The sequence below is a fragment of the Leptodactylus fuscus genome, chromosome 4, assembly GCF_031893055.1.
Source record: "Leptodactylus fuscus isolate aLepFus1 chromosome 4, aLepFus1.hap2, whole genome shotgun sequence".
Lineage (NCBI taxonomy): Eukaryota > Metazoa > Chordata > Amphibia > Anura > Leptodactylidae > Leptodactylus > Leptodactylus fuscus.
Window position 1 is genome coordinate 142,205,502 of NC_134268.1, and position 10,647 is coordinate 142,216,148.

A 10,647-nucleotide genomic window follows, 5' to 3' on the forward strand; every position below is an offset into this window, starting at 1 on the left:
GACTTGGTAAGTATAATTTAATCGAATGTTGCCTACCCCTGAAACGAGCATTTTTCCCCCATAGACTATAATAGGGTTCAATATTCGATTCGAGTAGTCGAATATTGAGGGGCTACTTGAAACGAATATCGAACCTCGAACATTTTACTGTTCACTCATCTCCATTAATGATTCTTTTGCTCTTCATACCATTTTAACTCCACACTAGAAAACATACCGTATATTAATGCCCTGTGATAGTTTCATGTTTAACAGTTCGGTAGCAATACTTAACTATAGAACAGCTTCCATGTTATGATAATGAAATCTTGTCCCTAAAGTGGCCTTGATCACCGCTGTGGAATGGATCTAATTATTCTACTCCTGCTTGGACAAAACTATAACATAGCAGCACTTCTGAAGTGGACCAACAGCTGCTGGGTCTTAATGTGTCATTATTTCCTAGTCAGTTTGCTAAAATTATTATAAATTAAATGTAATACAAGCAAATAGGTGGTCAGAGAGTATCTCACATATCAAAGGACATAAGCTCACACAGTAGGACTGTCTCCAAGTACATATTAAATAACGCCACAATTTCTGGCTTTACTGGTCTCATATTGTCACAAATCAACTATACATAGCTCTTAATGAATGCTGGCAATAAACATCAAGCTTTTAAATAAGATGAAGACTTCAGTTTCTTCTCTTTATCTTGAGGAATGAGTTATTAAATCAAACTAGGAATACATTTTTCCTTGAACATATAGTGCAACCAGTAGGTCATAGATTTATTATATTTTCCAATTCACTGCACTAAAATAGTTGTTATAGTTTTACTTTAGAATATAGCATCTGCTTATTTTATTTTTTACAATATTATGTCTGTTTTAATGGTCTTCAAAATAACAAAGAATAATTGAAATATTCATATTGAAATAATAAGGTATAGAATTTACTAATATAGTTCTGATAAATAATGTGCTTTTTTTCCTCTAGATAGATGGTCCATTCAGGACCTAGTAGCAGCACTTCATTCAGTGCCCGACACAGGACAGCATTTCTGTGTTGGCTCAGGACCAGCCCTGTGCGTGAAGGGAGCTGGCTAAACGTCTCGGTGTAAAAGCTAAGCCAGCTCTCATCTGCTGTCGCAAGAAGGAGACTGACTTAGCTATTACACTAAGGAAGTCAATCACATACATGGCTTATGTTTTGTCACGCACTTAATAATAATAAAGTATTTTAAATTGGGAAAAATGTTTTAGATTTGTGTTTCTTTTTTTATGGAAAAACATTTTATATTATTTGTATGGAGTGCTGTTCTAATAGTACAGTAATTCCAATAGAGGAAGTCAAATTGAGTGGCATGTTATTCCTATGGATAGTTATAGCTACTGTATAACTGTACACACACACATGTACAAATACTGTCTGTATACACATGTACCTCCTATACACACACATATATAAACATACATATACACACACTAGCACATATACTGTGTACACACAGAAGCAAACAAATATAGATGCGCACATACTGTACATTAACATAGACATACATATGCTCACAGGCACACATACATGTATGCACAAATACTTGCACTTATACACATTCAGGCACACATATGTTGGTTTCCAGTGTGTGGAGCAGGGAATACAAAACTTCTCACTTAGTATAGGTAACACTGGTGAAACCATATTACAAGAGCCTTCTTAGAGCTACATTTTATGAAGCATCAGTAGGATAAAAATTAATATGATGAAATATCTGCTGGCATTTATTGGAAATATACATCTCACACAGCTCCAGGGAAATGTTGGGGCAAAGTTACCATTACAGTTATAATTCTATCCTGGCATAAAATATGCAAAAATGGGGCACATTTGGTGCACCTTGGCACATTTGAGGCTAAATTTTGCATGTAAAAAAAGACTGTGGCTTCATTGAGAAGGGGATGATATCATCCAATATCATCCACTGTGACAAATCTGGTGCACTTTCAAACTGCCTGTTTAAAACAAGGGTCAGTGTCGTTTCATCTGTGCTAATGGAATTGCTCAATGCAGAAACTGAGTGGGACCCACAGATGATCTCTCTTTATCTCTCTCTCTCTCTCTCTCTCTCTCTATATATATATATATATATATATAGAGAGAGAGAGAGAGAGAGAGAGAGAGAGAGAAATAGAGAGATAGATAGATAGATAGATAGATAGATAGATAGATAGTAGAGATGAGCGAACAGTGAAATATTCGAGATTTGAAATTCGTTTCGAGTAGAGCCTCAATATTTGACTACTCGATCGAATATTGAAAAAATGGGAATATGGGAAAAAATGCTCGTTTCAGGGGAAACCACTATTCGACTATAGGAGAGTCACCAAGTCCATGTATAGCAGGAGGAGAGTGTTTAGGAGGAGCGCTGTGCAGTTAAAGTGCACGGACCCCATTATAGTCTATGGGGTCCATGCGCTTTAACTGCACAGTGCTTGCAGTTGCGCTGATAAAAAATTAGCTCCCTCGTAACTGCAAGCTGACAGCTCTCCCAACTAGCAAAGACAAGCCTGCGGCAAATCAACGCTGGTTCTGCAGCAGGCTCGTCCTTGCTAGTCGGGAGAGCTGGCAGCTTGCTGTTAAGAGGCAGCTGACATTTTTGTCATAGGAATGCATTGAGCAGCGTTGACTGGCCAGTGTACAGCATTCGGCCAATCAACGCTGGTTCTGCCGGAGGCTCGTCTATGAGGAGGCGGAGTCTGAGATCTGTAATGTATAAATGAGTAATGTAGTAAATAAATAAATAATAAATATAATACATAAATCAATTAGAAGATATCCACATGAATACTGCTTTAAAATATCTTCATTCATAGTGGATCCAGAATATAAACTCTGATGTTTTCAATGTCTGAATAAAGGTACTTCACATGTGCAGCATCAAATTGGTGGAAGAGTCCTCAGTACCAAAGTATAAATGTCTAAGGAATGCATTTGTACAGACGAACACATCCGAGTTTTTTCACTTTTGGAAAGTTGCCATTTTTGCTATCTCTCTATTCTTATATTGTTCTATCCATGGGTATTCAGAAGTAAGAACTGATGAAACTATTAACAACTGCTAAGCATGTTTCCTATTATATTATGCCACTATGAAGCCTAAATTTCATGTACAGAAGGACTAAGTTAATGATTTGATAAACATTTAATAAGCCGCCTTCTTTCTTAGTTCATACGCTTACCTAGTACTTGGGAATTATTCCTCATCTTTTTCCTATAGTCACCTTGTGAATAGTTTAATCTCAAATCCCAAAGCTTTTGAAAACCTTCTCAAATTCCCTGTAACAAAAACACAAAAGTATGAGAGAAGGCAATTCTTCGCATTTGATCACAGCATGGTAGATGGGACTTGGAGCAACAACAGATGGCTGTAAAAATCTGGATGCATTTTTAAAATGATAAAAGTTCTTAATTTAGGCTTTATTGATCACTTTTCTGGTGTACATACTTTAATATGCTGTGGATTCTGCTTTTCTGCCCATAAAGTGTAAATCCATTCAGTGGTCCTTCTGTTCTTGCTCTACAAAATATATTGTAAACAAAGCAAGATAAATAAATGAAAATAATGTACTATAGAAAGTGTTATTCTCGGACAGATGTCTGGTAAACACAAAGTACGCAGCCACGCTTCCATCAGTCAAATGTTCTTTTTTTTGAGTGTATATAAGAAACATTCACTTGGTTTTCAAATTAGCGTTGCATGTAATATTAAACAGGTAACAATGGCTACATCTAAAATTCTGTATCTTTTATGTAGGTTTATACCACTTATTTTATGATTCTAGCTTATTTGCTGCCTCAAGCAAAAATTACAATGCCCCCTCCCCGTTGGAATGTTCCCTCCAGTAAGAAATTCTAAGTGTTATACACAATCTACCTATGGATTCCTCAGCTGATCAGCCACAGTACAAGCCACTCTACTGATAAGCCCCATTCATTTAAGGCAAATCAGTGAATGAAAGGAGAGGAACCGGAGAGCCGGAAAATGGAGAGGAAACCGAGGCGGAAGTCTGGGTCAATTCCAATTCATTTTCCACCATGCCAATGGGTCTTAATAGTTCTCCCACATGTGAAAGCCCCCACAAGTACTAGTCCTCCCCCTAGACAGTATTACTTATGTGGGGTGGTTGTTACCTGGGGGGCACTATAGCCTAGGTGGCCACAATTAATATAATAGTGCTATAATAGTGCTCCTCCATAGGAAGTAGTCCCCACATTCTTAATGCTATTATCTCTGGGGGGCAGTATTACTGTATTAGTACCCTTATAGTGCCATCCCCAAAGGTAATAGTTCTCCCCCATATAAGTAATTCTGTTAACTGTGGTGGAGGCATTATTAAACTAATAGTACCCTTAGAGTGCCCCCCCCACAGGTATTAGTGCCCCATCCACAGTCCCCCACATAAGTAATGCAATTACCTGTGGAGGTGGGCACTATTGCTGTAATAGTGCCCTAATAGCACCCTCTCCCCCATAATATAGGTGACTGAGTTTTTTGGGTATCAAAATTGACATGGATAGAATTGAGTGTAGCCTGCTGGATGATAAGCTATGGGATTTTTGCAAACAAGTAGGATCGTGTGTTAACTACGTAAAATCTCGCTCAGAGATTTACAGTCATTGTTGGGACAACTAAATTTTGTTTGCAGGATCATGCCCAAATGCCGGATGTTCAGTAGGCAGCTGTCTGAGGCTGTCAGATGTTTCCTCTCTCATCATTTACCTAGGGATAGCCTAGTGGTGTGAGTCAGGTTCTTGGATTCCTATAACAGCTGCTACTTGGTGTTGGCACCTGTGGTGGATATTTTGACTGGGAACTTTGCATAGAGGTGGCAGGAATGATGGGGTTCAGAGCCTAATGCAGGGTCAAAGGTGTGCGGCACAATAGCCGGCATATTGGGTGGAGGCACGTTTGTTTGAATTATTCCACATAGTTTTAGCAGTGGAAATTTTGGGGGAGCGATTCCGTGATCAAAAAGTGTGCTTTAATTATCTAATCCTCCAACATGTGATACTGTGTGCTGAGCTGTGTATCTAATCCTCTGATGCATGTATCTCAGTTTGGATATCAGTGTTGGATATCCGTATTGGATACACCTTGATCCTGTAATTCTGTGTGCATGTGCAGTGACCATGTGTATGGCAGTTGGAATATGAGTGAGAGACTTGCAGGTTTGTATTGGCTAATGCAGGTCATTGTTTTGGGAATTCTGTATTTCAGGAATGGTACGTCCAAGAGAGTTGAGGCCCAGTCTAAAACCTTCCCAGACACCTGACATATCTGTGTGGCAAATTTGGTGAAGGTCGGTCTAGTCGTTTGGTCGCGCATGATGGACAGACAGACGAAAACTTAATCATATATATATATATATATATATATATATATATATATATATATATATATTTAAGATATACTAAAATTGGGTGTGGTTTCATGGGAAGTGGGCATGGCCTTTTGTTGCAATACAGTACTTCAAAAAATGCACCAAGGTTTGACAAATTTTTCTGGCAAAAATAAACAAGCTAATAGGACGTGTAATGTTAGATTAGACAGTCAATGCAACAAATCAAACAACATCAGACACTACTAAATCTGGCACAGTTTAAAACTGTGTTATCTATGTTTACACTGTCTTACTTTTAAACAGTAGAGTTTTGAAAAATGCGTGTTTTTTTGGGAGAAAAATATGTATTTTCAAATGGGCAACATATTAAACAACAGCTGCAAACAGTGACAAAAATAGGCTCACATTTATAAAGATGTATATGCTTTCCTGTCATAGAATCCATTAAGACTGATACAAGAATTACTTCTATCTTAATAAATTACCCCATAAAATGTTAGTTAGCATTTCATTGTTTTCTCATTGTATGCAGCTACTTCTTTGTTTATGTGTTTTTAATTTTAAAAGCATGACTTTTTCCAAATGCATTATCACACCTTTTCTAAACAGCAGCAAAACACAAACAAAATGACCTTATGTCCTGGAATATCAAGGATCTCAACTCTCCCACCATGAGCTCCCAGGCAATCCATACATTTAAAAAGATGAGCTCATTGCTCAAAGAAACTTACTTCCTTGAAAGTAAAATTCCTAACCTACCTGTCGCCCTACTCCACTTAGTATGGCATGAGCAAGAAGAACAAAGTTAGCATAGGATTTACATCAGATACTTTCTTCTTTCTTACCTCTCAATTAAGTGATGACTCTTATTCTTTAAAGTTAGAATAGCTAATATCCAGGTCATGATTTCCAATATTTAGACCCCTAATGTAGGCCAGATGAACACATGGGATAGACTCTTCACCTTTGATGAAGGTCTGATGCTAATAGGTTGTGACTTTAATGTTGCCTTACAGCCCCTGCAGGATTCCTCCACTGGCACATCTTGTAGCCCTTAGTAGACTCTCCACATGTTTCTCCTCACTAAATCTCATAGACTCCTTGAGGTCCTTTCACCCAGCTGCCAGAGGCTACTCATTTTACTCCAATCTCCATAACTCCTATCAGTGACCAGACTATGTCTTCATTTTGTAACACCATTTAGCATTTTCTTCCACACCCTCTATGGGAGATACCACCATATCTGATCATACCCCAATTGCATTACAGCTTGAGATAAACTCATTACTCCCTTGAAACTATGGTTGGAGTTTCAATGAAACATTGCTTTGCCAAATTAGACAAAACAGGAAATTGAACAATCTCTTGTGCACTATTTCAAAGAAAACAACAGTCTTTCAAAATTATCTACCTGGGAGGACTGAGGTTGAAGCCCACTGTGCAATCAATAACCTGGATGGAAAAGCTATTTCTTTATAGCTGCCCAACTAAGAAACTTCCATCTTTACCATATGCTAACCTGTTGCAAGCAGTAGGGAAACCAACCCCCTCCTATCTTAAGGCGTGAGAGTCGAACTTGCAGAGTTCCTTGTCTCCAGGTGATATAAAAACTATACCTAAACATTCTCTAGGCCCTTCCAGATGTGTTCAATTGCAAGAATCCACATAAAACACAGGGCACCAAATTTGATGCATAAATACTCTTCCAAGGGCTCAATCACACGGGGGCGGTGGGGTGGATTTTGACCATATTTTGACTCGGGGAGGCCAAGTGAAAATATGGTCAAAACCCGCCTGCCACGATGTTGCGGCTGCCAGTTGGAAGGTGCCAGGTGGAAGCGCAGAATCCACCTGAAGAAAGGGCAGCTTGCTTCTTTTTTTCCGCTATCGGCAATTGCAAAAAGAGAACGCTAGTGGTCTCCATGGACCACCATTGTAAAAGGGCGGATTATGACGTGGATTCCGCTGTCAAAATCTGCCCCTTTGACCCTGTGTGAACTAGCCCTAAATCTTCCCTCTGTACTGACAATGTCAAAAACATCCTGCCAGATACTTTAATATCTGGTGGGACTGCATGAAAATCAAGACTTCAGGGCCATATAGCCCCATTTTTCTATCTATTATATTTCTAAACCTCTGTCCCTTGCTCCTTAAAAGGATTTCTAAACAACAAGTGACTAAAGCCTCATCCTCTTCTAATGGACCTCTGACTCTTCTCCCTAGATTCCACATATATTTAGGAAGATTTCCCAGGTTACGCTCCTACCACACATAAAAATCCATCTCGGGGCCATGGTATTCTGTTATAGATAAAGAAGAAACATGGAGATACCTGTGGGTAGACCCTTTTTAAAGAAAACTGTATTAACCTTGCCCCTTCCCGTAAAATTTTAATCTATTTAAGCTTCTTCATTTAATACAACTCTGTTTAGGACTAAGCCCTTGACGCCAAGGATGATTAGATACAAACTGTTGGTTTACATTACCTTAATGTCTGAATTCCTATGTATGATTATGTTTTTTGATTCAATGCAATTTTGCCCTTTGATTTTCATGATCTTTTTGTGGACTCCATTACCACGTGCCCTTTTGATGTAACTTACTTGTTCCATTTACTTACTGTACCAAACTTAATAAAAAAAGATATTTGAAAAGTAAAATGCCCTGTGAAGACCTTATATGTCACTTTTCATAAGGAAACAAGCAACTTTCGCTTTCTCATAACTCAATATTTGTAATGAATAGAAATTTAATTTTCATTACACTTCACATCATTACAATTGGTATCTAATAACAAATGTTTTGTGCTTGTTTTCTAAAAGTTTACACCAGAGTTTTACAGCAACCTTGCCATACAGTGTTCTTTAGTATGTCTAAATTGTAGGCACAGTGCATCAAAAGAAACCCTCTAAGTTACTCTTGGAGCTTACTAAAGCATTATATGAAGTACTTTCCATAGCCCAATTAACAGTAAAAAATGCTTCCTGTGAATGCCATATATATTTTTACCCTTAAAGGAGACCTTTCACCACCTCCAACAAGTCCAGCTCTTTACATCAATTAATAGGTGCTGCTCTACTGATTCTGGTACAGTTGGATTTTTTTCTCTAGCCCCTAGTAATCAATGCTGTTAGTTTTGGTGCCCATTTTACTATTTAGGCTCTGTACTTTCAGAAAGGCAGTGTGAGACAGGAGAAGGCAAGGCGTGTGATTCTGAGATCTGACACTCGCTGACTCTGTTTGGAGCTCTGAATTACATCCCCCACCTGATACTGCCCTTCTGACATTACCAAGCTTAAATAACACATTAGACTTCAACATTTCTTGTGCTAGTTGCTCAGGAATGGCGGGTGCTAGAGAAAATATTCCAAATGTGCTAGAATGTCACCCTATTTCTTATTGTCAATGAATAGTCTTCAAGACATCTCTATTGCTCTGGATTCCAGCTTGTGCAATAGAGATGTACTGTTGGTTTCAGCACAAGGTCAGGGCTCTGGCTCTTTTGTGCATGTGTGTACCTATGTCAAGGAAGGAAATGTGGGGTAAGATATGGGTAAATATAAATTTTTGATTAATAATATAATTTAGAAAGTAGGAGGGGGGAGGGTTTTTAGAGTAGTGTAGGGTTTTATAGTTACTTGGACAACCCCTTTAAATTAGTAAGTTTTTTTAAGGAAAAATATCTTTGTACCGTGCTAGCCAGTGGATATGAAAACATTTTTTTAAGAGAAGTCTTCAGTAGTTGATAACTTTATTAATGGCTAACTTAAAAAAAGATGAGAAATTGCAAGTTTTCGGGAACTGCTAGAATGGTCCCTTCATCAGGCTGCTATAACACAATATCTGAAGGCAGGCATATTTATACAGGAATAGAGTGTTAGATTCAAAATAGATGGAAAGCAGAACATGCAAATAAACAGTTAAAAAAACATATATATCAGTTCACAGGAGAGTTCTCAGGGTTTATGGTTCCTTTGATCAGTCACGTGGTGTCTAGTTGTTGTAAAACGTCATAAAACCCTGTGACTGGTTTAGCCCCATTTGGAGTGAGTCATAGGTCATCATGAGTTTATATTCCCATATCTCCGATCTTTTTTGTTTTTGAAATTCCCTCTTAAAACCAAGATCTTCATATCATTGGTGATATTATGATTTTGACTGCAGAAGTGTTTTGGCACAGGGAGGTCCATTCTCTGCTCTCTAATCGTATGTCTGTGTGAGTTCATCCTCATCCTCGGTGTCTGTTCTGTCTCACCTACATACAGGCCCCCAGGACACTTGGTACACATTAGTAAATAAAACACTTCTGCAAAAGAAATCATAATATCACCAATGATATGATACTTAGTGCTTCCATACTGTATAATGCATCCCTTAATGCCCCCACAAAGTATTATGTTCCTTAGTGTTTCTTCATAGCATGATATCCTCTCAGAGCCCCCAAACAGTATAATGCTCCTTTGTGGCTTCCACAGAATATAATGTTCTCTAAGTGTTTCTCCATGTAGTATGATGATTCCTTAGTGCTCTCACACAGTATAATGCCCCAAGCGACCTCCATTGTGTGCAGGGCTCCATCACTGTGGGCGACAAGAAGAGGAGACTGTATGGATCACAAAGAGACTCAGAGGTAATAGGCCTATTCAAAGGTGGCATGGGTGAGACTGGGTGCTCTTCTTTCTGGGAGTTATGACTAAAGCTGAGTTAGAATAAAACACTACTTGGGTACAGAGCAAGTAATGGTCTGTAGTATATGTAAAGGTATAATTGTAATATTATGTATCAGTAACAAATTAAATAGATGTTAAACAGCATAAAACAACAAGTTTCATAGTAAAATTGGCAGTGACCACATTTACACCATGCACACCCACACAATGAGTCAATTAAAGTGACTAGCCAGCTAACTCCCTATCCTTGAAAGACAAGGCAGTGAACAAACAGTCCTGAGTTTTGGCAGGAGTTATTATTGGCATGCTCAGACTGTTTCAACCAATGAAGCACATTGTAAAAGACTCTGTCAGATTGCAGTAACAGCCACCTCTACTTATTCCACTATGTAACATCAGCTAGTCTTTGTTGGACTTCCGGGGGTTCATCCTTCCTGGAGTGTACTGTGGTGCAGTAATGGACGTTGAATGAACAGAACCAGGGAGGCATATTTCTAAGTGTGCATAAGTGGAGAGAGCATAGCAACAGTACATAGGTGGGAAAAGATAAGAGAGCCAAACAGCTACACAGTGATGTCATACAGTTGTCTCTGCTT